A 6,781-nucleotide genomic window follows, 5' to 3' on the forward strand; every position below is an offset into this window, starting at 1 on the left:
ATGTGATGCAGGAGAAAGGAAGGGTGGGGAAGAGGAGGAGGAGGAGGGGTGAGTAACTGCTTTCCTGCCTGGTGAATAAATTCGGGTCACCAGGCACTGCAGTGGTGTAGAGACACCTTCACGTGATGGCACCGATATGACTGGGAAGATCCGTTGCCCACTTATACAAACACTCCTCAACTCCCTCCCGATCACCCGAAAGGAGGATGGTGGACTGCGGGAGAAGAGCAGCTCCAGCCTGCAATCCACCATGTTCACATTCCAACAACAACAGCAAGGAAGTGGAGTGAACGCATGCATTCACAATTACTGCCTTAACAATCACCACAATCACTCAGATCATCCAAGTATTCATATCTAGTAAGTCATCACAATCATTACTTGCTGTGCTTCAAGACAAATCGATACACAGACAGACAAGTAAATTGATACAGAGAGATAGGTAGATGTATAAGCAGTCTGATCAGTACACAGAAAACCACTCCAAAACAGACAGACAGATGGACAGACTGACGAACAGATTGAAGACCCCCTCACTGACAGACAGGCAGTTGGATAGACAGATTGATGAACAGATAGAAGACTCTGTTCCTAGAAGGAATAGTAGCCTGAAGCACAGATAGGTAAAAATTCCGCCCCCCTCCCTTTTCTTCTTACTCTTGAAATGCTTATTGGCATCTTTAGCTCAGTCGGTAGAGAGGTGGCCTGAAGTCCTACCGGACCCAGGTTCAAATCCTCACTGGGGCAGGGAACAGTTTAAGGATATGAATTTAATAAAATCAGACTTTACTGATCTACCAGAAGACCCGCCGACATGTCGTAAAAATACCCCCGCTAATACCAATACACCAGTCCTGTATGAGACAGCCCTAGCATGTATTCAGTACGGACGGTGGGTGTTTGCGCCGAAGTTGTGACACGTAGAGGTGTATGGTATATGGGAGGACTACTGGGCCTTGACAGCAGGCCGTGAAGCCTATGCCCAGAGTCGTAAACATAAAGAAAAAAAAAATCTCTGCTTATCCCTGTTTTATCAATAGTGCGATCACCTTAACATGCCTCATATTATCGCCTTTTTGAAGCTTAATTTCTTTAGTCTGATCGCAGAATAAGACACAGCTGCTGCCGTACATTCAGTTTTCGTAGTACTGCGTGACTAATGCTATGTCCTTGTGTTAATCTCTTGTTACAGGTCAACATTCGAGATGGTTCTAGGTCAAGTTAAAGTGAAGAGGATATATAATGTCTTTTCCTGGTTGCTTCCCTTAAGAAACCTCGATAATTCGCACCTATCTCACATGTGTCTGTCCCTATAATGCTTCTGTTCTTGAGATGCCTTAAACTCTATGTGTTTGCCGAAATAGTGTGTTTGCCTACTATCATGTGTCTGCTCATATGATGTGTTCTTCCCTATAATATTTGTCACTAATGTTTGTCCCTCTAATGATCTTTTCTATGATGTATTTGTCTCTATAATGTGGCTGTCCCTATAATGTCTTCCTGTCAGGTGTCTGTCTCTAGAATACTTGTCCCTACTTTCGTCCCTGTAATATTTTTCATATAATGTCTGCCCTTATATCTATCTATCTATCTATATATATATTATATCTGTGATGTCTGTTTGTAATTAAACATTTTCCCCTGTGTTTGTCCCTGTTTTTAACTATAATGTGCTTTCCTGGTCGTTTTCCTTAAGTGACCTCAATTCACGTCTTACTTGTGTTTATTTATCTGTCCTCCATAGCCACTTCACTGCCTGCTGTCTTTAAGGGGGGAGGAGGAGTTAAATCTTTCAGTACGATGATTCTCTCTCTCTCTCTCTCTCTCTGAAATCTTGGTAACTTCTGCTTATTTTACTCGATGTCGGAGAAATTTTTTTGAACTGGAGGGGTCAGTTACAGACTTTGTTTTGCCCTTTACTACTAAGAAGCACTTCATTCCACTCTCTCCACTGCGCGCACACGCACACCACACACACACACACACACACACACACACACACACACACACACACACACACACTCATACACAAAATCTACATATTCTAGCTTCATATTACAATCGATCTACTGGTAATTTCTATGTCCTTAATACTATACTGAAATGCCTACAGTGCTTTTGGCGGTTCCTCATTTTTTACTATACTTCATTCACTTTAACGTAGCGGGGATTTGCGTCGTTTTGAAGCCTGTTTTTCGTCTCTCAGGGTCAAAACAAGGGAGTATTACGGGTCTTCGTGACTACCACCTAAACCTATAATGTTAATCTCAGCATTAAAGATGGCAATTTTACACCTACATAAGCGAGGTCGGAGTACAGTAGTAGTTATTGGACTAGTTTCATCTGGAACGTGAACGCAGTGAACTGCAGGCTGAAGCTGCCCTTCTCCGGCAGTCCACCATCCGCCTTTTGCGGGAAAGGGAAGTTACCGAAGACAGAGGAGCCGCTTGGTTATATTGGCGCCACCACATGAAGGCATCCTTCTCCTGCACCCCCTTAAATGTTCAAAAGGTAAAAATATGCATGAGATGGAGGGCGACGTGATGGTGGCGTCTCTGGTTACCCCCGTACAAGGCAAGTGAGGCTGAAGGAGGAGGAGGAGGAGGAGAAGGAAGTGAGTTAAGGAAAGGAATGAAGGGTCAGAACAGAACTGCGAAGAGGTGAAGAATGAGTAAGGGAGAAGAGGGGAAAAGAAGGAAGAAGTGAAGGAAAGGGAAGGGACGAAAGGGAATGCAGGAGGTGTGGGAGAAGAGGGGGGGAGGAGATGGGAGGGGGAAAATGGGGGAGGGAGGAGAAGGGAGAAGGAGAGAGGAGACAACCGCCTCCCACATATTATTCCGCCCACTCCCACATCGACCAAAAAAGTAGTAGTGGAGGAGGAGGAGGAGGAGGAGGAAGAGGAGGAGGAGGAGGAGGAGGAGGAGGAGGAAGAGGAGGAGGAGGAGGAGGAGGAGGAGGACTGAAAGGGAAGGAAGGAGAGGGGAAGAGAGGTGGGATGTACGACTAAGGAAGGGAGAAAGATGAAAGAGAGGAGGAAGGGGAAAGGACAAAGATGATGGAGAGGAGGAAGGGGAAGGAAGAAAGATGAAAAGCGGGGGTAAGAAAGAAGCAGATGGGAAAGAAAAAAGGAGAGGGGAAGAGGAGGCAGAAGAATGAAGATGGGAGGGGGAGGAAAAGAAGAAAAGGGAGAGGAGAATGGAAGAATGAAAGATGTCGCCAAGTTGATGTGACGGAAGAAAGAAGGAAGGAGTGAGGGAGGGAAGAAAGAAGGGAAGAGGAGGGAAAAGAGAGAGGGGTAGGTACCAGGTCACTTCTCTCCCATTAACCCTCCCACTCCCACACCGTACAAGAGAGCCAGACATTTTTCACACCTAATGGTCTCTTCCTAACTGACTATTCGATCCATACAGGACTATTTCTCTGCATGCACTTCACTATTATTTACATACTTGACTATTCTCACCTCCCCATCAGTCTATCTATTAATTTATCTATCCATCAATAGCCAGACGCCACAATCCTGTAAGAGATGGCCGATTGACTCTGAGTTAGCTGTTTTACCGAAAGGGGCACTAACCCTCCGCCAACCCACTTGCTGACACGTAGGAAGCACGTATGGTTGGTTATATGGTTACCACCCAGAGCTGTAAATGGTTTCTTGGCTTACAGGAAACCATTAGGCTTGTCATTCAGTGTAAAGCCACCTCAAAAGGAAAGAAGAGTAATAAAGGGTGACAGAAAAGATGTGAGAAATAGGCATTTGGATTTTTTTTTTTTATGGGGAAATAAATTCCCCAAGCTACACCTTGATAGATCACACAGCCTCGCTAGGAGACGGGACAGCACAATCTCTCCCAGCAGGGCAGCTACACGGGCGGGGAGCGAACTCTCGACCCTTTGGTCTCGTGTCAGGTGTACTGCCACTAAGCCACCCTGCTCCCGGGAAAATATGAAAAGAGGAGGACATATGCAGAAAATGAATGATATGGGTGAAGGAAGAAGTAGGCGACTCGACATCAAGTGAGTGGATGATGGTTGCCACCACTTGCCACCACCAGTATTATTATTATTATTATTGTTATTATTATTATTCTCACCTTCCTCTACCTTGACTTAGCATGCCACCCCCACCTTTCTTTGCTTCTTTCCCTAATCCCCTTCCATCTGTTAGCTTATAATCGCCAACCCACACTATATTGTAGCCCTCTCCTGTTCCATCCCCCTGTTCATTTACTTACCATCCCATACACACCTATCCCTTCCATGATGTAACCTAATCTAACCTAACCTCACCCTGCCTACACCACCCTACTCTACCCTAACCTAACCTAACCTATTCTAACTCGACCTATCTTATCATAACCCAGCTTAACCTAACGTAACCTGACCTAAGCTATCCTATCCTGCCTAAACTGCTCAATTTTTCCTTACATCACCCTACCCTACCCTACCTTCCACTACCCTACTAACACTCTTTACTCCCCCCTATCCCCATCCATCCCCCTATTCCTCAACCACCCCAAGGGAATCCGAGGTGCTAACAGCCTCTCGTAAAAAGCCAGTAATCTTACTGAAAGCGATCTGATGTAACAAGCTGAGACGGCCGGGTTTGGAGAAAAAATTATAGGGTGTGATGATAGGGTGCATCATTATCAGCAGAGAGAGAGAGAGAGAGAGAGAGAGAGAGAGAGAGAGAGAGAGAAATATATATAGGAAAAGATATAAAAACGGTGAAGGAATGAGTAAAAGGAGGAAGAGGAGGAAACGGAGTACAAGGAAAAGCAAACAGCAACAGACCTAGGCTATTGGTCCTTACGAGGCTGTTTGTTAAAAAAGAACACTATGCCAATGGTATCTAATTCTAAGGTATGAAGATAAGGGTAGCAAAACAAGGTCTACCTCGCCCACCAACCTCTTACTCGAAACCGGCAGGAAAAAGTAAGAAGGACCACAATGCAGCAAGTAAAACACTGCCATGGAAATATCAGAGGAGGAGGAGGAGGAGGATAAGAGACCCTTTGCTCGTCTCACCCTTTTACCTTATACAGAGGGATATTTTCACCACACTACCACAACCACCACTACCACTGATACCACAACTGGCATCACTACCACTGCTGCCACAACCACTAGTACCACTACTACTACAACCAGCAGGAATATCGCTACTGCCATCTCCATGACTACTTCCACCATTACCACCATCATTACCACCACCACGACCTCCAAAACCACCATCACTAACACCGTTGTCATTATCACAATTACCACAGCCACAAATATTATTCACACCACTACTGCGACTATTACAAACTCCACAAATACCACTACTACCATTATGAATGCTACCACAACCACCACTACTACGAAGCAACCTTATTTTTCAACCACCGCCACCACTACCGTCACCATATTTCACTAGCATCACTCCATAACTACAGTATTACCATTCAAGGGCCACATTAACACCCTTTATCATACTTTTCGTTATTAACACACACACACACACACACACACACACACACACACACACACACACACACACTATACTTTTAAAGACCGTAAACTCAGAGTGGTCCCGTACCCATGTTAGTCTGTAAACACGTATTTTTTTTTCTCTCTCTCTCTCTCTCTCTCTCTCTCTCTCTCTCTCAACTGATGGGGTGAGTAAAAGGTGGAACAGGGATACAGTTGATATAACAAGGAAAAGAAGCAAAATAGGAATGATACAAGGAAAAGGGATTAGTTAAAGGAGATACAGATTGATGGAAGGAAGAGAGGTAATTAAAATTATATAAAATGATACAGAGATGAGGGATGGGTTATAGAAGTTACGAAATAATACAAGGAAGAGGGATGGATTGTAGGAAATACGACATGATACAGGGAAGAGGGATAGATACTCGATATATTTCCCTATGGAATCACAGGCAAAATGCACAAAATGGCTCCTATACAGACTGTATTCAGAGCGTTCATCATATGACTGATATACAAATGATGACGAGATACCCACTCAGGGGTTTAATAGTCAATGGTATCAGGGGTCATGGTGTTATCTAAGGGGTTGGAGGAGCTGATCTATGAGGAGAAATTTCAATGCTGCAATCTGCCTATCATCAGCGCACCATCATCACTGTTAATACCATATCTGTGTGAAGACTGACTTAGATATCTCGTCAGCTGTGCGTGTGTGTGTGTGTGTGTGTGTGTGTGTGTGTGTGTGTGTGTTGATGTGGATGTAATTGAAAGTGTTAGGAGAAATACTCTGAGACGATCTGACTATGTTTAGAGGATGAAGCATGAGAGACACTCTAGAAGAGTGTATGTGAGTTACGTGGAGGGGGAGAGGAGGGAGGGACACTGAGGATGGGATGAAGGAATGGAGTGGAGAGATAAAGTGGGAGAGGAGGGAGAAGTTGGGGGAAGGGCAGTCAAATGGTAGAGGACGGCAACGTGGAAGCCATTTATGGCCACCACTTACGGAATTGAGGCGTCTGGCAATAGACTGATTATTATACACAGACAGGGAGATTTATGTATCAATACTAATGATGGACACAGTGAACACACTCAATAAAACCCAAGTTTAGCATTTTGCAATATGATTCCAAACTTATGGGACACTCTGTACAATGATACAAGTCCGAAAAAATCCAAAGAATTACATGACATGAAGACGCCAAAAATGGAAGGCTGTAACAATGTGGTTATACAAGAAGCCCACTCAACGTTACAAAACAGGATATGCGAAAGACTTAGTTCAACCCCTTCAAGCCGA

General features: G+C 44.4%; 1 protein-coding gene across 4 annotated transcripts in view; it reads right to left on the reverse strand.

The window, feature by feature from the left end:
- LOC145411463 (uncharacterized) overlaps nt 1–6,781 on the reverse strand; it is a 126,504-nt gene that overhangs the window by 98,286 nt on the left and 21,437 nt on the right. The window lies entirely within an intron of this gene.

The sequence above is a fragment of the Coenobita brevimanus genome, chromosome 89 (assembly GCF_032717465.1).
Source record: "Coenobita brevimanus isolate Jiangsu-jjx chromosome 89, ASM3271746v2, whole genome shotgun sequence".
NCBI lineage: Eukaryota > Metazoa > Arthropoda > Malacostraca > Decapoda > Coenobitidae > Coenobita > Coenobita brevimanus.